At 38.6% G+C, this 25,600-nt stretch overlaps 1 protein-coding gene across 1 annotated transcript in view; it reads left to right on the top strand.

The window, feature by feature from the left end:
• The window catches only part of TUSC3 (tumor suppressor candidate 3), a 274,534-nt gene that overhangs the window by 37,449 nt on the left and 211,485 nt on the right, over window positions 1-25,600 (top strand). The gene's annotated exons all lie outside the window — the stretch shown is intronic.

A 25,600-nucleotide genomic window follows, 5' to 3' on the forward strand; every position in this document is an offset into this window, starting at 1 on the left:
TAGGCAGGATCAATCCCAACTAAATAAACCCAGCCAGCGCTTTGTCAAGCTGAGACTTAAACATCTCTAGGGATGGAGACTCCACTACTTCCCTAGCTAACCCATTCCAGTGCTTCACAACTCTCCTAGTGAAATGGATATTAAGAAAAACTAACCTGGACCTCTCCCACTAAACTTGAGACCATTGCTCCTTGTTCTGCCATCTGTCACCACTGAGAACAGCCTTTCTCTATCCTCTTTGGAAATTCCCTTCAGGAAGTTGAAGGCTGCTATCAAATCCCCCTTCCATTCCCCCTACTCTTTGCTTCTGCAGACTAAACAGCTTCTCCTCATAGGTCATATGCTCCAGCCCCCTAATCCTTTTGGTTGCCCTCCACTGGACCCTCTCGGATGCGTCCACATCCTTTTTGTAGTGGGGGGCCCAGAACTGGACACACTACTCCAGATGTGGCCTCACCAGAGCCAAATAATCTGGAATAATGACATCTCTGGATCTGCTGGCAATGCTCCTCTTAATGCAACCTAATATGCCATTAGCCTTCTTAGCTACAAGAGCACACTGTTGACTCATATCCAGCTTCTCATCCACTGTAATCCCCAGGCCTTTTTCTGCAGAACTACTACTTAGCTGGTTGGTCCCCAGTCTGTAACAATGCTTGGGATTCTTCTGTCCCAAGTGCAGGACTCTGCACTTGTCTTTGTTGAACCTCATCAGATTTCTCGTGGCCAAATCCTCCAATTTCTCTAAGTCTTATTATGATATATATTGAGTTTATCTACTGCTTCCCCCATATATGAGGCCACTTACTCTGTCAAAGATGGACATTTGGTTGGTTTGGTTGGTTTGGAATGATTTGTTCCAGGCAAATTCATGGTAGCTATTACTGTCATCTTATCATATGGGTTCTTACAACTTATTACTGTTTCTAGTATGTTTCTAGGTATTGAACTTAAGCTGACTGTTCTACCATTCCCCAGTTGCTTTTGGTTCCATAGCTGGACCAACTATAACTAAGGATATTGGGGATACCATACCCTTCTGCCATGTATGTTGGCGAAACTAGACAGTCTCCGAGACAAAGGATAAATGGACACAAATCAGACATCAGGCATGGTAACACAAATCTGTAGGTCAACATTTTATCTGGTCACTTAAGCATTGATTTAAAAGTAGCCATTCTTCTACAAAGGAGTTTTGCCACCCAATTACAAAGAAAAACTGCAGACTGGAATTCATCTAAAAGTCTGGACAATGTAGCACTTTAAAGACGAACAAGATGGTTTATTAGATGATGAGCTTTCATGGGCCAGACCCACTTCCTCAGATCATCATCTAATAAACCATCTTGTTAGTCTTTAAAGTGCTACATTGTCCTGCATTTTGCTTCAACTACCCCAGACTAACACGGCTACATTTCTATCACTAATCTAAAAGTCTGACACCCTAGGCTTGAATAAAAACATTCACTGGTTAACGAATCACTAAGCCAGTTTCCCTGCCATTATCTGCATTTTCATGTCCAGCCCACTTAATTTGTTTTATTTACCACGGGTCCTACAATTGACATGTACTTCCTTTCTTGTTATATATAAATCTTGGATGCTGTTATTTCCGTTCCAGCACATTTGATGGAGTGGATCTTACCTACAAAAGCCCTGATCCTTCTAAGGTGCACAGGACTGCTCTTTATTTTATTTATTTATTTATTTGTTATGAAGGATCTTATGATAGTTTCTCTTCCATCCTTCTTTTTAATAGGATGCATCCACTTTCTAACTCACTAGAAAGTAAAAAAATAAATAACATAAAATAAATAAATAAATCTGACAGTTGGTTATGGAACTGAATATTTTATATTTCAGAACTACTTTTTAAAAATTGAAAGTTTGATAGTTTCAGAGACGTAAACATTTTATAACAGTGTTTTCACACTGTTGTATGAGCTAATCAAGTTGCTCCTCTTGTCATGAAAGACTAATTACACTGCATGTGGTATTCTGTGTCTAATTAAAATAATGGAAGCTAAAATATTGTCAGTTTCTATCTTTTCAGTATATAACAATTATATAAAAAGAGTAGCTAAACAGCATCTTTTAATGTCTCTTCAATAATGGATAATTGAGTTAATGCAACATTTTTCACTAACTGCTCAATGTATTATCTAATCTTTTAATTTTTGAAATGAGTGGAAGGAGCCAAACTACATCTTTTTTTTTTTTTTTTTTTTTCAGTGAGAAAGTTCAGTGTTACACCACTTAATTTTTTGATGCTTACAAAATCCCGGGAACAACACTTATCATCCACATAGTCTGAAATAGGCACTCTGTACAATGAATGATGAGAGAGAGTTACCTAAGAATGAGATTTGCAAAAGGCAGTACTGTAGGCTGAGAGTCTCCTAAGCTAATCAAAGGGAAATGCTGGCAAAAGGGGGGGATATCCGGAGCCCAACCCCCACTGACTAACATAAGCACCCAGGGAGTTCATAGGGGGAGTTCTCCAGGTAAAGGAGAAGCAGATACACAACTCTTGAGGGGAAGCGTGTGTTATTGGGGCTTTCTTGCTGTGTGCGTGAGGTAAGGGTTGGTGTGCGGTGTTTTTTTTGTTTTTGTTTTTTCCCCTGTGTTTGTGAATGAGGATTTTTTTCACTTCCTTTCCCCTCCCCCTCTCCTTCATGGAGTGTGTGCTGTGAGTGGCAGGTGGAAACTGTTGGCTTCTAATTAAAGTTTGAATTCTAGAAGACTCTGCTGATTGGCTGAGCCTTGGTAGGGGGAGGGACTTTCAGGCACTCCAGGGCTTTATAAATTAGTGGGCAAGCGACCAAGGAGCTTGCGAACAGGTGAGTGCTAACAGGGATTTTAGAGGGGGAGTTGAGAATGGGAGAGGGAAGGGTTCTCCTGCCTTTCTTTTTAAATCCTTTCTCTAGGACAGCAGGGATGGATGGTAATAGCTCTGCTGCTGTTACTTGCACAGCACCTGCCATGTTTGTCTTCCTTCCAGAAGAAAGAATGGATATCATCTGCACTAAGTGCAAGCTGGTTGCCATTTTGGAAGAAAAAATTAGAGGACTGGAAGCCCAAGTGTCGACCTCATGCTTGATTAGAGAGGATAAAGACTTCCTCGATAGAAGGCAGTGTTTAATCTTGCAAGCACAGCAAGTGGAAGAGCCAGAGGGCAGTACGGGACCCGGAGAGAACTGGCAACATGTAACTTCTAGGTGGGGAAAAAGGCCAGCACAGGAATCCCACTATGCTATAGAGGTAAGCAATCGCTTTCAGGCTCTCTCCACAGGCTCTGCAGTGGTGAATGCTTTGGAAGGGACCTTACAAGTAAGAAACCGCAAAGGAACACCATCAACTGGAAGGCATGGGATAAGTAGCCCTAGGGATGGGTGTTCCATGACCACCACCTCTGAAAGAAGATGACGGGTGGTGGTGGTCGGGGAATCCCTCCTAAGAGGGACTGAGCCATCCATCTGCTATCCGGATCTGGAATCTCGAGAGGTGTGCTGCTTACCAGGAGCTCGAATTCAGGATGTGACTGATAGACTTACCAAACTGATCAAACCTTTGGATCTCTACCCCTTCCTGCTTCTTCATGTGGGAACTAATGATATGGCCACAAATAACATTGAGTGGGTTACTGCGGATTATGTAGCGCTGGAAAGAAGGATCCAAGAATTCAGAGCGCAAGTGGTATTCTCGTCCATTCTCCCTGTTGAAGGGAAAGGACTGAGCAGGGATCATTGAATTGAGGAAGTAAATGCGTGGTTGCGCAGGTGAAAGCATAATAATCACTGGTTCACTACCAACTGTAAAGATGTCTCTACTGGGCTCTTGAAAGAGTCGGTGTGGATCAAGCACTAGTCAATATTTTCATATTAACCTGGGTAATGGAATAGAGTATGCACTTACCTTTGCAGATGACACCACATTCAGTGGGGTTTCTAGCACTTTGAAGAAGAGGACTACAATTCAAAAGGACCTTGATAAATTAGAGAATTGTTATGATATCAGCAAGATAAAATTCAATAATGCCAAGTCGAAAGTACTTGAAGGAAAAAAAAACCCCAACAAGTGCATGACTCCAAAATGGGGAACAATTGGTTTGACCGTGTAATCCAGTGGACTTGCTCATGTTTGTTATATTCACTGTTTTGTAATATATTTGGCTTTATTATATTCAGCAATAATGCACGGACCCCTGATTCAAATGGAGAAGATAGGGGTGATCAACAGGTTATCTGAAGTGTTTGTACACTAATGCGAGAAGCCTGGGCAACAAACAGGAAGAACTGGAGGCCTGGCCCAGTCCAAGAAATATGATTTAATTGGGATAACAGAGACTTGGTGGGATGAGTCTCGTGACGGGAGTGCTGTTTATACCCTTCCATGACTATTCAGGAAGAACAGGCCTGGGAGAAAAGGAGCAGGAGTTGCACTGTACATAAGAGAGCACTATGATTGCTCTGAACTCCAGAATATAGAGGGAGAAAAACCTGTTGAGAGTCTATGGGTTAAATTTAGAGGTGCAAACAACAGCAGTGATGCTGTAGTTGGTGTCTACTACAGGCCACTGAATCAGGTGGATGAAGTAGATGAGGCTTTCTTCAGACAATTGAGAGAAGCTTCCAGATTGCAGGCCCTGGTTCTCGTGGGGGACTTGAATCACCCTGATGTCTGTTGGGAAACCAATAAGGCAGTACACAGGCAATCCAGGAAGTTGTTGGGGATAACTTCTTGGTACAAATGCTGAAGGATCTGACCAGGGGCCATGCACAGCTTGACCTGTTCACAAACAGGGGGGAACTAATAGGAGAAGTAGAGGTGGGTGATAACCTGGGAAGCAGTGATCATGAGATGGTAGATTTCAGGATCCTGACCAATGGAAGAAAAGAGAGTAGTAGTAATATACACACCTTGATCTTCAGAAAAGCAGATTTTGACTCCTTCAGAGATCTGATGGGTAGCATCCCCTGGGATGCTAACATGTAGGGGAAAGGAGTCCAGGACAGCTGGCAGTATTTTAAAGAAGCCTCATGGAAGGCACAGAAAGAAGCCATCCCTATGCATAGAAAGAGAGGCAAACATGGTAGGAGACCGGATTGGCTTATGGGGGAAATCCTTGGTGAACTTAGGCACAAAAAGGAAGCTTACAAAGAGTGGAAACTTGGACAAATGACCAGGAAGGGGTTTAACCCCCCGGCATTCTCGAGCTATACATTTATCAGGAAGGCGAAAGCTCAGTTGGAATTGTGACTGGCAAAGGATGTGAAGGGTAACACAGGTTTCTATAGGCACGTTAACAAGAAGAAGGTGATCAGAGAGGGTGTGTGGCCACTACTGGATGAAGGAGGTAACTTAGTGACAGATGATGTGGAGAAAGCTGAAGAACTCAATGCTTTCTTTGCCTCTGTATTCACGGACAAGGTCGGCTCCTGGACTAATGCGCTAAGTGACGCAAGGTGGGATAAATATCAACAGCCCTTGGTGGATAAAGAACAGGTTAGGAACTATTTAGAAAAGCTAAACATACACAAATCCATGAGTCTGGACTTAATGCATCCAAGGGTTCTGAGGGAGTTGGCAAATGTCATTGAGGAGCCTTTGGCCATTATCTTTGAAAAGTCATAGAGTTCGGGAGAGATCCCAGATGATTGGAAAAAGGCAAATGCAGTGTCCATCTTCAAAAAAGGGAAGGACGATCCAGGGAACTATAGTTTGGTCAGTCTCACCTCGGTTCCTGGAAAAATCATGGAAGGGATCCTTAAGGAATCCATTTTGAGGCACTTGGAAGAGAGGAAAGTGATTTAGGAATAATCAGCATGGATTTGCAAAGGACAAGTCCTTTGATTTAGCTTCTATGATGAGGTAACTTCTATGAGGAGGTAACTGGCTCTGTGGATGTGGGAAAGTCAGTGGATGTGATATACCTTGACTTTAGCAAAGCTTTTGATACGGTCTCCCACAATATTCTTGCCAGCAAGTTAAGGGAATAGGGATTGGATAAATGGACGGTAAGATGGATAGAAAGCTGGCTAGAAGGCCGGGCCCAGCGGGTAGTGATCAATGGCTTGATGTCAGGATGGTGGTTGGTTTCAAGCGGAGTGCCCCAAGGTTCGGTTCTAGGACTGGTTTTGTTCAATAGCTATATTAATGACCTGGATGAGGGGATGGATTGCATCCTCAGCAAGTTTGCAGATAAGCATATCTACCTCTCCCCCTAGCTTAGTGTTGAGGGTAGAGATAGGGTCCAGAGTGACTTAGACAAATTGGAGGATTGGGCCACAAGAAATATGATGAGGTTCAACAAGGACAAGTGCACAGTCCTGCACTTGGGATGGAAGAATCCCAAGCATTGTTACAGGCTGGGGACCAACCAGCTAAGTAGTAATTCTGCAGAAAAAGGCCTGGGGATTACAGTGGATGAGAAGCTGGGTATGAGTCAACAGTGTGCTCTTGTAGCTAAGAAGGCTAATGGCATATTAAGTTGCTTTAAGAGGAGTATTGCCAGCCGATCCAGAGATGTCATTATTCCAGATTATTTGACTCTGGTGAGGCCACATCTGGAGTAGTGTGTCCAGTTCTGGGCCCCCCACTACAAAAAGGATGTGGATGCATCAGAGAGGGTCCAGTGAAGGGCAACCAAAATGATTAGGGGGCTGGAGTATATGACCTATGAGGAGAGGCTGAGGGAGTTGGGTCTGTTTAGTCTGCAGAAGCAAAGAGTAGGGGAGACGGAAGGGGGATTAGATAGCAGCCTCAACTTGCTGAAGGGAGCTTCCAAAGAGGATGGAGAAAAGCTGTTCTCAGCGGTGACAGATGGCAGAACAAGGAGCAATGGTCTCAAGTTGCAGTGGGAGAGGTCCAGGTTGGATATTAGGAAAAATTATTTCACTAAGAGTGGTGAAGCACTGGAATGGGTTACCTAGGGAAGTAGTAGTGTCTCCGTCACTAGAGGTGTTTAAGTCTCAGCTTGACATAGCCCTGGCTGGGTTGATTTAGTTGGGATTGGTCTTGCCTAGAGTAGGGGGCTGGACTTGATGACCTTCTGATGTCTTTTCCAGCTCTATGATGAGTCTAGGCTGGAAGAAGGTGCCTGCCTTTTTTCTGAGAGTAAGAGTCTTTTCTTCCCTCTCCTTTAGAGGGAGAGAAGATTTGAGAAGAGGCCCTTTGTTTATTAGGAGAATGCACGAACTACTTGACTATGGGGTATTTTGATATAGGGTTCCCTCAGACTATCCTAATGAAGAAGGTTTTGCACTGTCCATAAAGAATGGAAGTGATTGGACCAGTGGGACCACACTCTGGGTCTCCCTCCTCCCAAGTGGGTACCCTAACCACTTAACTACAAAGTTATTCTCACACTGTTGCATGTACGCTTTTTTTCTCTGCCCAATGACTATTCCACTATCAATAATAATTAGACAACATTGGGAATTGAACATGGATCTCTAACATCCAAGGTACTAAGGTGAGCATCTGGTCCTCAATCTGGTTTGTAATGGGACCAGTTTTGGAAAGTAGCCTCTGAGCAGACATTCTGGATTGAGTGCTGCATGTGAGGGGATTCACTCATCTCTATCTTCTTGCAGCCTATGGGTTGCTTTGGAACTTACTTGGGAGACAGATGTCCAAGGGCTGAGTGTGATACAGCTGTACATAGACTCAGAAGCAGAAACTTGGGCATCTAGCAAACTTTTACCTTGAAAAATAAGATAACAGGTGAGTTTAGGCATCTGCAGGGTTCAGTAGGAATCAAATGTTACTGCATAGGGTGCAGCGTGGAGCCAGTTGGCTCCATGAGAAGTGTGGATGAAAATTGTACCTTAGGAGTATGTCTACATTGCATAAATTTTATGGCAATGTGTAGAGACTATAAAATGTATGCTTCCTCACATGGATATAAATGGCAGTATAGATGGTACCAAACTGCTTTGGCAAATAAAGAACAGACATGCCAGAACTGCAAACTATACACCCTACACAGCTCTCTATGGGCATGTCTACACTAGGAAATTATTTTGAAATAAGTTATTATTTTAAAATAATAACTTCCAAAATAATTTTAAAATACCATGGCCATACTACGGAGAAGCCTTAAAATTAGTCTGAGGCAGTCTCCATTAATTTGGACGTGCTACCTCGACACAGCATCCTAGGAAGCTCTGATGAGTAATTACTTTGACTCTGGGGAGTAGTTATTCTGAAATAGTGGCACTGAAGCATCCATGGTACTGTTATATCGAAATAACTGTTTCAAAATTAACATTATTCCTCGTGGAAAGCAGGAGTTATTTCAAAATAACCAGCCCGTTATTTTGAAATAACGGGCTTTGTAGTGTGGACGCTCTGCATATTTAGGGTACGTCTAGACTACAGGATTTTGTCGACAGTTTTGTCGACAGTATCTGTCAACAAAACTTCTGTTGACATAGAGCATCTAGACACATTCAGTTCTGTCAACAAAGCAAGCTGCTTTGTCGACAAAACCCTGTAGTCTAGATGCAACCTTACAGGCAATAACACCTTCTGTTGACAGAACTCTGTCGACAGAAGGTGTTATGCCTCGTAAAATGAGGTTTACCAGCGTCGACAAAACTGCTGAGTTCTGTCGACGTTATGTCGACAGAACTCAACAGTAGTGTAGACGCAGGTATAGTTTTGTCGACAAAAGTCCACTTATGTTGACAAAACTCAGTAGTCTAGACACACCCTTAGAAATAAGATGAGTTATTTTGAAATAACTCCCTAGTGTAGAAGAGGGCTATATGCTCAAGTGGTGCCTCCCTTTCCTATACCCTTATTTTTACTAGTATTGTGTCCTGCTGCTACATGGAAGAAATTCTAGCAGTATGGAATTTCCAGAGCCTTTCCCCATCATCTCCCTACTGCCAGAACCTTTCCTCATTGCAGTGAAAGGATGTGCCCCTGGAAGACGCCTGAGCCTTTCACCATTTTCATATAGCTACACTGCATAGCATTGATACAGTCTGCCGTTCACTACAGCATGTAACGACCCTGCCGCTAATGGTGTGCAGGGTAGATAAACTTTCTCCTTCTCAAAGTATAAATCTCCCATTATTACTGCACTGTCTTCATATTGAATTGGTGTATGCAGAGATTAAACTTCTAGGCTGCATAAATGCTTCTTGGAACAGATTATTCTGGAATCCACCACAGAGAGACAAGTGGAGTCGAAGTTCTGGTCTAGGAAGCGAATATTATGTTGGTAATAGCAAGTGTAATGCAATTAAACTTAACATTTGTTAAGGGTAAAACAGCCCAAAGAAAGCCAACATAGTGACATTTAATTTCTGGCCTTTGTACAAGGGCCAGCTACAATCTGGCCCTTAATGTTTTTAATTCTCATGATTTGCATGTGGACTACTTTAGAGCTTTAATTTTTTAAGATGATAATGATAGATTGAAAATTGTTTTCTATTTTTTTTTAGTTTACATGATCAAGTACTTATTAAAAGATCTACAACAATTGCTAGATTAGACTCTAGCCATTTCCACTTCCAGTTGTCTCTAGTTGTAACTTAAAATAAAGCTGATTCTGGTAAACTGATGAACAACCTTTAAAGTGTTTAGCCAGCAACTTTGGCTAAATTTTTATAATTAAAGTTAATGAGCATAATTACCCTCTAGATCTTTCACTCTTTCTGGGGACCTGTCCAATATATTATAAAAAAACACCCACTTTCCTAATTTGGAACACCAACATGAAAAACATTCTTTTTATTCACAAACATCTGTGCCAAAAATATATTATTCAGAAAAAAAATTCAGTGTGATAGTTCTTTTTCAAACATGCAGTTAATGTTGAAATTCTGTCTTCAGAATCTTAAATATTCATGCAGATTTATAGTTTGCAGTATACCAGATGGCATAGTTGATACAACATCTGAGAGAAGAGCAATTCTAAAAGCATGAAAAACATTAAAGGAAACCAGAGCAGTGAGGCTGAAAAAAATCTGAAACCTTGGGTGCCTAAATTTATGTTTACAAATGCATCTTTAAGTGCTTAAACAAGTAGTAATAGCTTGACTTTGAGGTACAGAGAACTTCCAGCTCCCATAGCTAATTATCTTGTACTGTAGCACCTATAGAGAAAATGGAATTTTGGAGAGCCTGAATACTTTAAAAACTTATCTTGTATGATTTGTTTTTCATGTTGTACCCTATATATAGTATATAGTGTAAAAACAAACCAACACAAAACACTGATAGGTGTACTTACATGCAATACGTGCATTCCTTTGTGTGCTTACATATGCACATATTAATTAAGTGTGTTTATAATGAAATACTCTGTGAAATTTTCATACATTGAAACTTAAATTACAATTTTACGTATCGGCAATATTTGAAGAAATTAGATTGTAAATTTGGAATAAATGATTTTGTGGGGAAGACCAGATGTCACAACTAAACTGTAATTCTTTAATAAAGTTAAACACTTCACTAGGCACCAAATAAATAAGGAAACCTAATTTAAGCAGTTAAAGGTTAATATAATGGAGGCATAGTCACATGTATAATGTGACACTTGATATACTACAAACTTCAGATCAAATAATATTCTTTTTCTACACATTTTCCTCTCAACCCCCCCTCAAATCTTTAACCCTCTAGTCCTCAACTCAAAGAAACTGTGGTTTAGTGTTAACAAATAATAAAGAAGTGAGCAATGTTATATCCTTTGAAAGTCTCATACCATACTTTTTGAATAAGTGTATTTGTACAATATAATTATTCATTTCCACTGTAATAGTAAATAGAAAAATCGCTACCTAATTCAATAAAGAAATTATAGTGTGGAACAGATGCTTGTTTGAAATCTATAATTCATATCCTAAAACCTAATTTTAAAATGGGATTGGGTAAGAGTTGAATCATTTATACTGTAGTCATTATCATACAATCCCTATAGCATTACAGAAATAATAAATTTAGAAATGAAGGATGTAGTCAGCATTTATTAAACAAGCTGGTGGTTTAAAAGCAAAGAAATCTACACGTTTTCAGTAGTGGTTTTTTATCTTTGATAGTTTAATAGGTTTGCACTTTGTCTGATGGGAACCCATTTGTGTTCTCCATTTAAACAGGAGAGTTGACAACTTTTGGATCCAAAACTGGAAGGTTTTGTTAAGATATGTTTACTGAAAGAAGAGGGATTAATACAACATCTATGCTCTGATGTTGACTTACAAATTACAGAGTAATTCAAACAACTGTAAAGTTTTGAAACAAAAGATGAAGAATAAAAGAAGCATTAATGGGCTAGTGTGTGCGCACACAAATGCAAGAGAAAATGTCACCATAAAAAGAGATTATGATCTAATAGGCATAACTGCAACTTGAGATTTCCATAAGACATACAGTATTTGAGGTATCATAAACATAGGACAGAGAAAAAAGGAAGAAGTGGAGATATTGTTTATGCCAAAAGAGCAGTGAAATATATAGGATGCTATTCTAAATCACAATGTACTGTATAGATTTTTGCTCCTCCTTCACTAGGCATTTGTTTAATTTTGTGTTGTATTTTAGTCCAGTGTTTCTTAGCATTTTTATGCCAGTGAGCCCCTTTGGATTTAAAATGGTGACTCCCATACCAAGACTTGAAGAAATGGTAACCCTCAACTTGAAGTATCACAGAGTAATACTCAGGGCCAGCATTAGGAAATGTGAAACAAGGCAGTTGTCTGGGGGCCAGTGAAGCTAAGTTCCTTGCTTGAGCCTCAAGGTACCTAGCTTGAGCCCTGCTGCCCTGCAGAATGGAGGAGGTGGGATTTAAAGCATGTAACTTAGTTGAAAGGGTGTATTTGGTGTGGAGCGCCAAGCAGTTGCCATGCTTGCCAGCACTGAACACCCAAGTTGAGAAACATTGTTTAGACTAATTTTAGTCAGTCAGCTAATTTCTTTAGAAAGTTTTGATTGTCTTTTTATTAAAACTTCTGGTGATTTTTTTTGTTTCAATAAAACCAGAAAATCTGCAAAGAGAATTTCTTTATAAATAACATTCTCTTTCTGGTGCTCTTCAAAGTCAGCATGTTAGCGTATTTTGTTTTTAGCTTCCATCTCCATGTCTTGCACAGTGTTTCCATTTGTAACTTGTATAAGAATTTCTATAGACATTTATATTATCCTAATTACAGAAACTGGTATTTGTTTTGAGAGAGAACTCTCTCAACACTTATTTTGTATTGGAAAATATTAAAATTAGAGATGGGAAAATCAGTGCTGACATTCTCTCTTCCTCTTGAATTACAAAGACCATATCATTATTCTGTCATCCACTTATATTTTACTTTTGGGGGAGGGGAGAATAACCTGTACATGAGCTGCCTTGCAAGAGTGTGTTTACAGCCACATTTTTATGGTTATAGAACTCTGAAACGAGTTCTTAGTGGAGTTGCTGACAATCTAAACATAGGTAATCATAAAAATGCAATCAATAGGATGGAGATTTTTCTTTTACTTGTGTCTCAGCTGTTACAAAAAGAAACATTCAATGAGCATCAGAAGCTGATGTTCATTCTGCTTTTGTCATCAGTAGAGGACTTAAGCCCTAAATGTGTTAAGAAATCACAAAAAGCGGGGGGGGGGGGGAATGATAGCATAGCACTTAAGGTATAAAGTTCAAATTTAGAATAAAGAAATCTTTGAAATGAGTGAGAATCTCTTTAGCATAAGAACTTTTAATACAGTTCTATGCATGTGGAATGAGGCAATTTCACTTACCTTTAGAGATGGGAGGAAGTCAGTTATGTTCTGCAGATGATGAAATGCACACAATAAAAGTTCAATCTAATAACTGTACTCCATGGTCCTCAAAGACTCTGCACAGAATTTGGTTTATTCTTGCTAAATCTCCTTGAAACCTTAGTTGCAGAAATAATGTATTGCAATCATGAAATTTTTAAAATGTATTTGTATTACCATACCACCAGCATGCTGCCTAAATTAAAAAAATATATTGTCCCTTTTCAAAGATACTTAGATGATAAATTAACAGATGCAATAACAGATGAAGGAGCACAGGGAAATAAGACAACATTCTCTAAATAGACACAGGGTAAGAGAAGGTGTAGACTGCACACAAGCAGAATCAGCATGTGATGGCAGCAAATGTTGAGTTTTCACATTATTTGAGTGAGAGGGTACATGTATTTAAGAGGGGATCAGGTAAATGGAAAGGAAGGTGGCAGGCCAGAGAGAATTGGTTAGGAATGACAAGAATGATCTTGGCTAAAGAACTGAGAGAGATGGAAGGTCTGATCAAACAGACAATCAGAAATTTGCTCCTAAAATTTTACAAGTAAAATACACATCCTAAAACTCAATGTGGGTGCATAATTGGCTCCTGTTTAATGCCTAGTGACTAGTTCTTGAGAGTTTTATTTAATTCAAATTTTAGGATCTATTGTAGAATTGTGTACTTTAACAATTGACTGTAATTTGGCCAGTTGCATAATATATGTTCCCAGGATATATCTCAAACATACTACTCAACAAGTGAATCCATAAGTTAAACTTAATATTGGAGAGTGACAGCATGGCCTGCACTCTTGAGGGTAACTAGTGGTATCCCACAGGGTTCTGTACTGAGACCAATCCTATTCAACATATTCATAAGTGATCTCGAAAAAGGGATAAACAGTGAGATGGAAAAATTTGCAGATGATACTAAACTGCTCAAGATAGTTAAGAAGCATGCAGATTGTGAAGAGCTTCAAAAGGATCTCCCTGGGAGATCTTCAAAACTAGGAGATTGGGTAGCAAAATGGCAAATGAATTTTCATGTTGATAAATGCAAAGTAATGCATATTGGAAAACAATTCCAACTAAACGTACAAAATGGAGTACTAAATTATTATGAATCAAGAGAGAAGTTGTGATCATTTTGGATAGGTCTCTGAAAACATCCACTCAGTGTGCAGCAGTGGTCAAAAAAGCAATGTTAGGAATAATTAAAAAGGGGATTGAGAATAAGACAAAGAACATCTTATTGCCACTGCATAAATCTATGGTACTATAAAATCTTGAATACTACTTCAGATGTGGTCATCTCATATAAAAAGGAAAAGGTATTTCAGGATTAGAGAAAGTTCCGAAAAGGGTGACAAAATGATCGGATTTTGGAATAACAGCCATATGAAGAGAGATTAAAAAGAAAGGGACTTTTCAGCTTAGAAAAGAGGAGACTAAGGAGGGGTTGTGATAGAGTTCTATGAAATCATGACTGGTGTGGAGAAAGTGAATAAGGAGAAGTTACTTACTTGTTCCCATTACAAAAGAACTATAGGTCACCAAATGAAATTAATAGGTAGCAGGTTTAAAACAAACAAAAGGAAGTACTTTTTCATGCAATGAACAACAACCGGTGGAACGCCTTGTCAGAGGATGCTGTGAAAACCTGATTTAACAAGCTTCAAAATAAACTGAGATGAAATTCATGGAGGATAGGTCCATCAATGGCTATTAGTCAGGATGGGTAGAGATGAAGTATCTAGCCTCTTTGGGAGTGACTTATTAACTCATGACCCTGCTCCAAGAAGGAGAGCTGCAGAAGGACCATTTGAAGCACCATACCAGCTCCAGGAAAGAGGTTGGGGAAGGAGAGGATTATGTGAACTAGGACTAAAAACTGACCAGGACCCAGAGCAGGGTAACCAGCAGCAGCTAACCGTGTGTGTGTGTGTGTGTTTTCATTCTTTTCTGGAGAGAGATGCATGTTTCTGAAGCAGTCTAAGTCTCATAATTAATTGAAAGAACCAAAGGGGGGTGCTGAGTGCATGTACCTGCATGACCACTACTGGCATGCTGGAGAGGCTCACATGTGACACAGATATTGCTATTGTATTGGAAATCAGCAGCTCTGGATTCTAGTCTTATAGAAACTCTCTGTATGCAGTTGTCTCTGAGCAGTGCCTCATTTCGAATTCTGTGCTTCCTCTTTACTAAATATATATTCTTCAGATACTCGTCGCTGTATATACATCTCTATCTGTAAATTTATTTATTGGGATGGTATTCAAATGGACAATGCCTCAAAATAATAGCTATAAATAATTGGTATACCGGGTATCTTTTTTTTTTTTTTTTTAAATTTAGGAGACATCCATTCCCCAGCAAATATTCTATCTGTCAGTTCTTCTCTAAAAGGATTTTGAAAGATGACTAAATTCATATACAGATGTTTTTCTCCAGTGTTCCACCATTATCCAGAGGTGATCCAACAAGTCCAGGATCCAAAACAGAAACTGAAGAATTACAAAAGGCTCTCTCTGAATTGGGTGACTAAACAATAAGATGGCAGATAAAATTCAGTGTTTATAAATTTAAAAGTAATCACCATTAAAAAACATAATCCCAACCATATTTACAAAATAATCTCAAGAAAGATCTTGGAATAATAGTGAACAGTTTTATCAGCATTATTCAAAAGTCCTAGGAGAATATTAGAAACCATTATGAAAGGGATAACTTGTAAGGGATAAATTGATAATGCCACTATAGAAATCCATGTGATTTTAAAAATAATCCATTTTCATTGCTACACCATTTAAATTCAGGCTGCTCTGATTTGATTTCTTTTGAACCTCAACTTCAAAAGCAACATTTAAAAAAATAAATAAAAAAACCTTTTTAATCTCCAGAATGATGTATCAGTTGCTCCAGATTCCAGTTAGCTACTCGCCTTATGGAGGCTGTTAACCTAGAATGCGGGGAGAGCTCTCCCAAGGATTGGTGCTGTGATCACACTGCTGCAAGAAAGTGCTGCCATGGCTCCACTTTAAATGTAAAAGTGTAGACAAAGCCAAAATCCCCCCTCACTTGCATTTCCCTTTCCCTCTATCCTTCTCCTTGTCCCCTATCACAGAATGAACAAGTTTGTGACTTGTTCTCTGCTTCATATGGAGGAGACAGAAACCCCATCCCATCTTTTGGTATCCCTTGCCCCCATTTTCATCCCATTCTTTATGCGTCTCCCTAGTCTCTCACTCCCCTGATTCTTCCCTCCCAATACAAAATGTTTAGTCTCTCCTATCTTATCCTTGACCCCATTTGCCTCTCCAGCTATGACCCTATTTCTCTTCTTTCTCTAAGCTTATTGACCATGCTGTTGACATTTGCCAGCCCCTCTTTCAGTTTCATCCTAGATGCTTGTCAGTCTGACTTCTTCTGTTTCTTGCACTGCATTGAAACTAGTCTCACAAGTCTTGAATGACTGCTTCCTAGTTAATCTCAAAATAATTCTTCCTCCTTATCTGTCAGTTGCTTTTGACACAATTAAGCATTCTCTTGAACTCTTATCCTCTTTTGGCTTCCATGGCTGTCCTTTTCTGATTCTCTCCTATCTCTAATTGTACTCTGGGTGTCCTTTGGAGGATCTGCTTATCCTCCAACTTTCTTTGGGGGCTCCAATAGTCTTTGCTCTTGCTTCACTTCACTTCTTCTTCTCTACACTTTTTCTGGGTGATCTAATCTGCAAATGGAAATTTAACTGTCATTTCTGTGCTAATACTCACAGATGTACTTCTCTACTTCAGACCTGTTATCTTCCATCCAAAATAAAATGTTTGCTATGCTTGTCTGTGATATCCACCCTTGATGGGCACCTGTCAACTCAAGTTCGACATGTCAACATCTGGGCACCACGATTTATGAAGGATATGAATATATTGGAAAGAGTCCATAGGAAATCAACAAAATGAGTTTTGGAAAATCTGACGAATGAGGAAAGCTTCAAAAAATTGGATGTGTTTAGTCTTGGTAAAAAGACTGAAGTGCGAGCATATGTTAAGAACAGTCATCAAATTGTTCTCTGTCCACTGAAAGTAAGATAAGATGATGGGGTAAACTGCAGCAAGATATTTTTAGGCTAGATATTAAGGAAAACTGGCCAACTTTAAGTATAAATAAACTCTGTAATATGCTTCCAAGGGAGATTGTGGTGTTCACATAATTGAAAGCTTTTAAAAACAAGTTGGACAAACACTGGTCAAGGATGGTCTAGATTTTCTTGGTTCTTCCACAGCACAAGGGATTGAACTTGATGACTTCTCAAGGTCAGTTTTCATTGCTTTGTTCTATGTCTATAACTAAGATCCTGGTCTTCCCTCTTGCAGATGTTTCTTCATTACTGAACACCGTCACCATCCTGACTGTCACTCAGTTTCATGAGCTGGGGATTATCTCTGATTCTGACTTACCTTTCTGGATAACATGCCTAAAATTTAGCCTTTCATTTCAATCCACGCAGCTAACACTCTTGTCTTAGCTATCATCTCGTATCTCAATTTCAGCTACATTTTCCTCTATGGCTTTGACAAATGAAATCTTACTCTACTTGCATCCATCCATTCAGAATGATATGGCAAAGGTCATTTTCATAGCCTGTCACTGAGATCATATGTTCCCTCACTTTGTATTCTTCAGCTAGCAGCGCTTTCTCAATTGGATCAAGCACAAGCTCATTTTCCCTCCAATTTCAAGCCACTTTGTAAGTTATTTGCACCCTACTTCCCATTTTTGATTTAACAAGATGACAGCTACAGTCTCCAATTAGCCCATGTTGCCATTCTCCATTCTCACTAATTTTATTTTTATAAAAGTGCATTCATGCTGCCACTTGTGCTTGCAAGAAGTTTCAATGAACATCCCCAAAGCTACCTTGTTTAACCTTCTTTAAATCACTCCATAAAACTCTTCTTTTGCTGCAGTGTCCACAGAATGCTTAACCATGGTCAGGCTTCTGGAGTGTTGAGACTTCTGTCCATCATGGCAAATAGTCATAGATAAGACCCAAAGAGGATACTGTGAACTCTTGTCTGATCTTCTATATAACAATCGATAGGACTTCCCTGAATTAAATCCTCTTTCAACTAGAGCATGTATCTTAGAAAAACTTGTGCCTTATATCTGTCATTGGATGTTATGCCTTTGTCTGCTAGACTGACAAGCCCTCTATTGTCAGCTTTCTATTCCTTATGTTGGTATATATGTACTGTGAGAGAGTCCACCTTCAAGTTTTCTTTATTAAAATGAATTGAGCTATTGAGGGTTTTTTCATTATAAATCATGTTTTCTAATCCTTCTAATCATTCTTATCACACATGGTTTCAGAAAGCTATACATTGAAAACAGGAAGTGTACAATGTTCTCCATTGTAAATCTCAACTCTAGCAAATCTTAACCAGTACTCTGTTATAACCAGAGTCCTACAGTACATGTACTTGGAACTTCTGCTATAAGCATCTAGACAAAATAAGTGTCAACAGAAATATAATTCTTCATTGTGATGATAGAGAAATGGCTATATTGTGGTGGTCCGTACCCTTGTGTTCACCCCTTTTATAGGACTATGATTAAATTAGTGTAAAATGTGCCTTTTTGTTATAATTTGAAAACTCATAATATGCTGTTCATGATTGTCCTAGTAAAATATCTGAGGCAATATTATGTAAAGTTATGAATCCTCTGTTTGATATTTCTGATGTGTTCTAAGCGTGGGGAAGAGCCACTAACCAGTTCCTCAAATACAAATTCAAGCTGATATCTCAGATAGGTACCAACAACGTCTAATGAATAATCTCCTGGTTACATGATTACTCTTCAGCAGGAAAAATAGTTTGGGCAAAAAATCTACATCTTGACAAAGAAACATTTTAAGATTCCTAGCCACACAGACTTTGTTTTCTGGACCTCAGCTAGAAATTCTTCTGGAAGAAGAGAAAGAACTAAAAGAAGGGATACTAGACACCCCAAATGATTGCTTTCCACTCAAGTTGTCCCTAACACCTGAAGAACAAAGAAAGCTGCATTGGACTGGGGGAGAGATCCTGAGCGAAAGAAATGCAGCTGTTAAGACTGCTGAAACACGTGGTGAGAGACTGACTATTCTGTGAATTCACTTAAGTATTAGATGTGTTTTTATTTTTCTTGAAACCTATTCTGACTTTTACCTCATTACTTGTATTCATCTAAAATCTATCCTTCTGTAGCTAATAAGCTTTTTTGTTTTATATAAACCAATTTTTATTTTATTGTTTGTCAAACTCCAGTGAGTAAAAGGATTTTAGCATATCATTTTCTAATTAATAAAATGATGGACTTGATGTATATTTGTATTTTACGGGAGGGAGCTAAACAGTACAAGAGGTACATTTTTGGGGAAAGTCTGGGACTGGGAGTTTGCTGTGTGGCTCTGCAGTATAAGTAAAGAGTGGATAAGAGTACCATTCCTACACTATAACTGGGAGTAATAGCTATAAGTAAAGCTATAAGTAAAAGGCTGTGTGAGGCCAGACAAGGAGTGGTGGCTCTCACTAAAAAGCAGTTTTAAATGGCACTCCATGTTGGAGTACTGAGGGCACACCAGATGTTTGTTAGTCCAGATTGCATCCTTGGTATGTCACAAACGTGTTATTGAGGAACAACTTGAAATATGGTTAATATCATTAAATGTTTGCAAAGTGCCTAGCACAACTGAAGCCTGATATAATTGGGCCCTGTAAATCCTATAATAATGCAAATAATAAATATGTATCAAATATTTAATATCTTGAGTATTTATTAACTTAATTTCTGCATATAATTTAACTTTGTAGGATTGGATTTTGGCTGAATAGCTTCTTTAAATATTGATTTGAAATTTAAAGTGATAAATCCACAAACGTTTTGAAAAGTTTAAAGAGAAATAAGTGTTCCATGAATTCTGGAAAGTGTCTTTTGTTGTTGTTTCACATGTTCCTTAGCATACCAGTGTCTGTCTTTGTCAATTGCTTTATGAAACATGATTTAACATCTTACATTATGATCTGCTGATTGAGGTAGATGATCTTTACCCATAAAACACTAATAGAGTAGTTCAGAGTACACCAGTTACTTTTATATCCAGTTGTGTGCATGTAATATTTATAGAAGAGCATTTAAAATGATTTGTATACAAATTAAACATCCTGATGCTAGCAGCATTGGCTAAGGTTGCAATTGTAAGCCTTTAAGACAGTATTACAAAGAGGCCATCTTCTCACAAAATCAAATTGGATTTTGCAGCACCAAGTACTCAAATTGTAGAATTTCACTTAAAATGTATTGTGGTCTTGGCAAATCTTAAAGTTGCTTGTCTTCTAGGTTGTGGGTAGGGCCTCTGATTGGGTGGGGAGGCAGAAGGCGCTGTTGCCTTGGGGCTGTAATTTAAAAAGGCCTGGGGCTCTCTGCTGCTCCTATGCAGCAGCCGTAGAGGTCAGAGACCTAGGCCCTTTAAATCACTGTCAGAGCACCAGACAGCATGCTCTGGGGGTGCTCCTAGGACTGGCTCAGTGATACAGGAAGCACCGTGCAGTGAGCCACGCTGAGGACTTGGTGATCCTAGCCCCTCCCTTTCTGCCCAGCACTCTGCTACTTCCAGGAGCATGGAGCCTCCCACCCACACACCTTGTCCAAGTCCTGGCAAATTTGTTGGACCCTTAGGGGTGGACTATTGTTTTCCAGCTCTCCTACTGTGGCTACTGCTTGCCAGTATGATTTTTCTCTTATAAAGTCAAATCAAAAGGTATGCAAACTGTCATGGAGACATGAACATAAAAATAAGATGCAATGGATGTGGCTTAATTAGACCATAGTTATATTCATTGAACTCATCTGGGAACTATTTAGCAATAATTTACACAGTGCATCTCATCATGCCTGACTTAATTTTCTTCCTACCAAAGGTCTCTTTCAACCCTTTGCATCTTGTTCCCATTTCATTGCTCTCGTTATCCTCGTTCCCATTATCCTCCCCGTGCATGAACATATAAGAGGCTGTGGGAAAGGTATTGTCTCCTTATTGTACTAGACATTAGGAACTCCAGACATATTCCCAAGTTTCTTTAAGGGATGCCTTCCCCTGAAGTCTATTTACAATTTCTGTTTAAAAGGGACTTGGTGCCCTATGCAATAATCACCCCTACTGACACTTGTGATCATGAGATGGTAGATTTCAGGATCCTGACCAAAGGAAGAAAGGAGAGCAGCAAAATAGATACCCTGGACTTCAGAAAAGCAGACTTTGACTCCCTCAAAACTTGGCCGGGTCCTCTGAGATGCTAACATGAAGGGGAAAGGAGTCTAGGAGATCTGGCAGATGGGGGAATCTCCATCCCTAGAGGTTTTTAAGTTCTGGCTTGACTCAAGCCCTGGCTGGGATGATTTAGTTGCGGTTGGTCCTGCTTTGGACAGGGGGCTGGACTCGATGACTTCCTGAGGTCTCTTTCAGCTCTATAATTCTATAAGATTAGGAATAGTACATATAAATGTGTGTCAATTTTTAGGCAAACTGCTGGCATGGATGAGTTAATGTTGCTGCAGGTGAAGATTTAGAAGTAATGCTGCTTTTCTGTAAGCAAAAAAGATATCAAACTTAATGTATGCTGTTCTTCTAAGTACTTCATTATTTAATGTATCTTCTGTACATTTTATATGATTCCTCAGTGGAATTTGCTTGTCACAAGTTTGTGGGGGTTTTTTTGTTTTTGTTTTTTTTAATGTGAGGTCTGTCCTAAATGGTGAATTCCATTGAATGAAAAACTGAGTTCTTGGGATCGGAGATTGTGTGAGAAAATATTAATGAGGATAAGACATTTTGAAAATACTGCCTTGGATTTTCAGTAAAATGTTTCATTCCTTAATTTATACAATGAATGATGTATGGAAGGACAGGTTCTTGCTTAATGATCAACTCAGTATAATGGTGTCCTTGTGTGCCTGACTTAAGACAGTGGTTCCTTCTGACTTAGAAAGATGCTTTTCTTCTTTGTAAATATAGATAAGCATGGTTTTTCAAATGGAATTCGGTTGTCCTCGGAGTCTGGAATATGTACTATGGAAGTGAATATGAAATTATTGGCATGGGGTTTTTATTTAAATAAAACTGTAACTTTATTTTTTTTAAGTTGTCTCTCTGGAGAGGTCAGTATGAGTTCCATAATTTCCCTCTCTACAAATGTAGAAATAATACTAATAAATATTTGTGCTAGTAGACTTCATTAGGGTTATTGTGTTTGTGTGCAAAAGTAAATGTTAGACTTTTGCACACAATAGGAAAATTAAAAAAACTTACCTTGCAGAGAACAAATAAATAGTTCTCTGTTTTTGTACCCGGGGGCACGACATGAGACAGAGGAATTTGGTTCACGTTGTTTTAATTTGAAACCATGGTACTTTTGAAAAGATTTGACTGACATGCCCGGTTAAAATTGGAACAAGCTAACGAGCACTATCTTTTTTTCATTTGTCAGAAATATTCAAGACTGAGAACAGCTTGGGCACTTTTGGAGATGAATATGTCCGTAATTGATTATTCTAGAGTTAGTGTTTGAACCAATGAGAATCAAATATTCCTGGCTGGTATTTTTTCCTTGTAATGAAATAAACTCATCTTGATTTTTTTTTAAATGTCCTATAAATACCCTTCCCCTCTTAGGTGATAAACAGAAAATACAGAAAATTCTACAGTGTATCTTAAAAAAAAAAAAAAGATGTATTTAGAGCAAGGACTATTACCTTATTTCTGTGGAGCCTAACACATTGTGCTACTAGAATGCCATAAAAAATGACGGTCTTGTGATAATTTTTGACAGTAGGAGCAATAGTCTCCTAGTTCTTTTCCTTTTTCTCAGCATCTTGAGTTATATTTTGTACCAAAATATGTACATTTTATATCTTCTGTTGTTTTATAAAGTTGCTATCAATGGTATGTGGTAAAGTCCATCTGGAAGAGCCCAGAACAAGTGAACTTTTATGAAGTTATCTGAAAGTATATGTGCAATCCAGTAGACCTGGCTTCATGGGAAAGAAACTTGTCTTTTTACAGTTTCTTGTTCTGGTAAAGCTGTACAGTTGAGAGAACTCTCTCCAACCTCTGCTTTTGGGAAGCTCTTAATACAGGTTTAATCTCTATAGTCCAGCACTCTCTGTTCTGTCATCATCCATGGTTCAGCATGATTTTTATAAGTCAGATGTCCACTTATCATGGATGTACTCAAGTTTCTTGTGGTTCCAAAGTTTGTTTACAGCCATCAGTCCTGTCTCTCAATGTCCTGTTGTGTTACTGAGCTCTAACTTGCCCTTAAATATCTTCCGAGTGTGGAACTGTTGATAATGCTGCTAGACAATATTGACCTTCCATGGTTTGGCAAATTCTCTGGCTTATAACTGCTCAGGTCTTGAGAGTGTTGAACTAGAAAGGTTCAACGTATAGTGTAGTATTATTGATTTTCAAAAGAAGCCTGCCTTCTAAGTTAGGATAATTAAAGTATACCTTACACAATAATGCCTGGTTTTTGTTTTTTTGTTTTTTTTAAATACAATCATGTGAGTAAGTGGCATAGCTTTGGCTTTAATTTCAAAACCTGAAGTTCTTATTTTCAGAAAGAGACCAGAGTGAGATAACTTCAAGTATTGCTGTTTGAGAGAGCTCTTTGGTTTTTTTTTTAAGCAGACTGTTCAGCTAATACATAAGTTGCACTTCTCTCAGCATGCTTCTATATGGTGTGTACGTACTTTATTTAAGACAATACTTTTTTTTTACTGGAAGTGTAGATTATTGACATTAACAGGATATCTATTTTGGCCAGGTTTCTACAGCTTGACAAAACTCTGGCTAAGATGACTGAGTTGGGGTTGATACTGCTTTGGTCAAGAGGTTGAACTCAATAACCTCCTGAGGTCTCTTCCAACCCTATGATTCTATATAGCAAATACAGTAGTTTAAAATATTTCTTAATATATAGTTACATCTTGACTTTAATACTGACAGGAGTATTGAGGTGCATTTAGTCTGAGTCAACTGATGAGTATATACAGTTTCCAGTAGTACAGAAAGCATTTTATTATCTCTATATTTAGTACTGTACTAGAAAAATACCAGCTAATTTAAAAAAGGGAAAATGAAGGAAATTCATATTCACAAATAAACATTAGGAATGTATCTGTTAACCTTAGTAAAAATGAACAAACTACATATAGTAGCATGTTGATTAGGTGAGGATAGTGGTCCAGTCAAAGATGTAGTTCATCTGTATAATACAAATAAAAAATATACACGGTTTGTTTTCATGAATATATTCAGCTGCATTCCATTGCCAAGAAATGTGACTCCTGATATTTATTACAGTCCTAAATACATGCTTTGCAACTGGAGGAGTTGGAACAGCCACTTGTTTGGGCTTTGTGTGTGTGATCAAGCATGTTTTATTTATAGACATTTTTGTGTCAGGCATTCAATTTAGTACCTGGGCAGCTCAGAAAAAATAATGAATTATGCTTCAGAATAGTGTATTATTGAACAGAGGAGTAAACTGGTGAGGGTTAAATGAATTACTCAGGGTTACACAAGAAAGGTGCAGAAAACTGGCAATAAAGCCCAATTGTCCTCCTGTATCAGTATTAGATTCTTTTGCAATAGTTATAGTATATTACAAGTTGTAGTTGTTTGTTAATAGTGACTTTTAGCATTGGTCCAATACATACAAACAAGTAAGTATTACAATAAAATTTACAAATGAACTCCAGTTATAAATATTACATTCTTGTTCTCTCTCTCTCTCTTTCTCTCTCATATACATAAATACAAACAGGCACACCATTTTCATTTTCCTTATTTTAGTTGCTGAGTGTATATTTAGGACTGTGTTTCTCAAAAAGTAGGCTCTGGGCCCACTTTGGGAAAGTTCCTAACTAGCCCATGCTGCTTTATTTAAAAAAAGGGTCCGTAGCCGCAGAGCTTCGTAGCTCCTATTGGCTCTGATTTGCTGTTTCCGGCCAAAGGCAGGCCATGCTGCTTCCTCTGGTTTTCCTTGTCTGAAAACAACAAATTTAAACCAATGGGAGCCACAAAGCTCTGGGGCTATGGCCCCGTTAGGTAAAGAATTCAGCATGAGCCCTCTAGCAGCTTTCCTAAAGTGAGCCTGCAGCCCAGTTTGAGGAATGCTAGTATAGGGCAACCTCTCAAATCACAGATAATGTCAGTTCCTAATAAAATATTCTATTGTCTGAAGGGTTGGAGAAAAAATAATCTGGAACAAAAACGGAGAAAGCTATTTTGACCTGCAATGGCAATAAAAATTACAATGTAATAAATAATGGAGTATATCTTCCACTTGCCCTAAACCACATGGGCAGAAGCGATTACATTTCTCTATTCTAGTGTTTTGACCTTCTAAGTAAGCTGTCTGCATGAATTGACAACAGAGAGCTGTAAAGGCCATCTTTAGCATATTATTACACAGACTGTCTAAATATCTGGCATACTCTTGAGTCTTTTTAACAAGGGGAAACCAAGGTGACATATTTGAAATAGAAACAACTACTATATTCAGTTGCTTATTAATATCCTCTGTTCTTGACTTGAGTAGGGCTTTCACATTTTTAAACTTAAGTCTAGTCATTTCTGATTCGGAGAAACCTAGACAATGCAATAAATTTTGACTATATTGTAACCAAGGAACTGTGTGTGAGGAAAATCTTGCTGAGCTGTTCATTTACACATAACCTTGGTAAATGCTGTGGGTGCATATCGTAAGTATAAAGCCAAAAAAAT

This window comes from Pelodiscus sinensis, chromosome 4, assembly GCF_052426305.1.
Source record: "Pelodiscus sinensis isolate ZL-2025 chromosome 4, ASM5242630v1, whole genome shotgun sequence".
In the NCBI taxonomy this organism is placed as follows: domain Eukaryota; kingdom Metazoa; phylum Chordata; order Testudines; family Trionychidae; genus Pelodiscus; species Pelodiscus sinensis.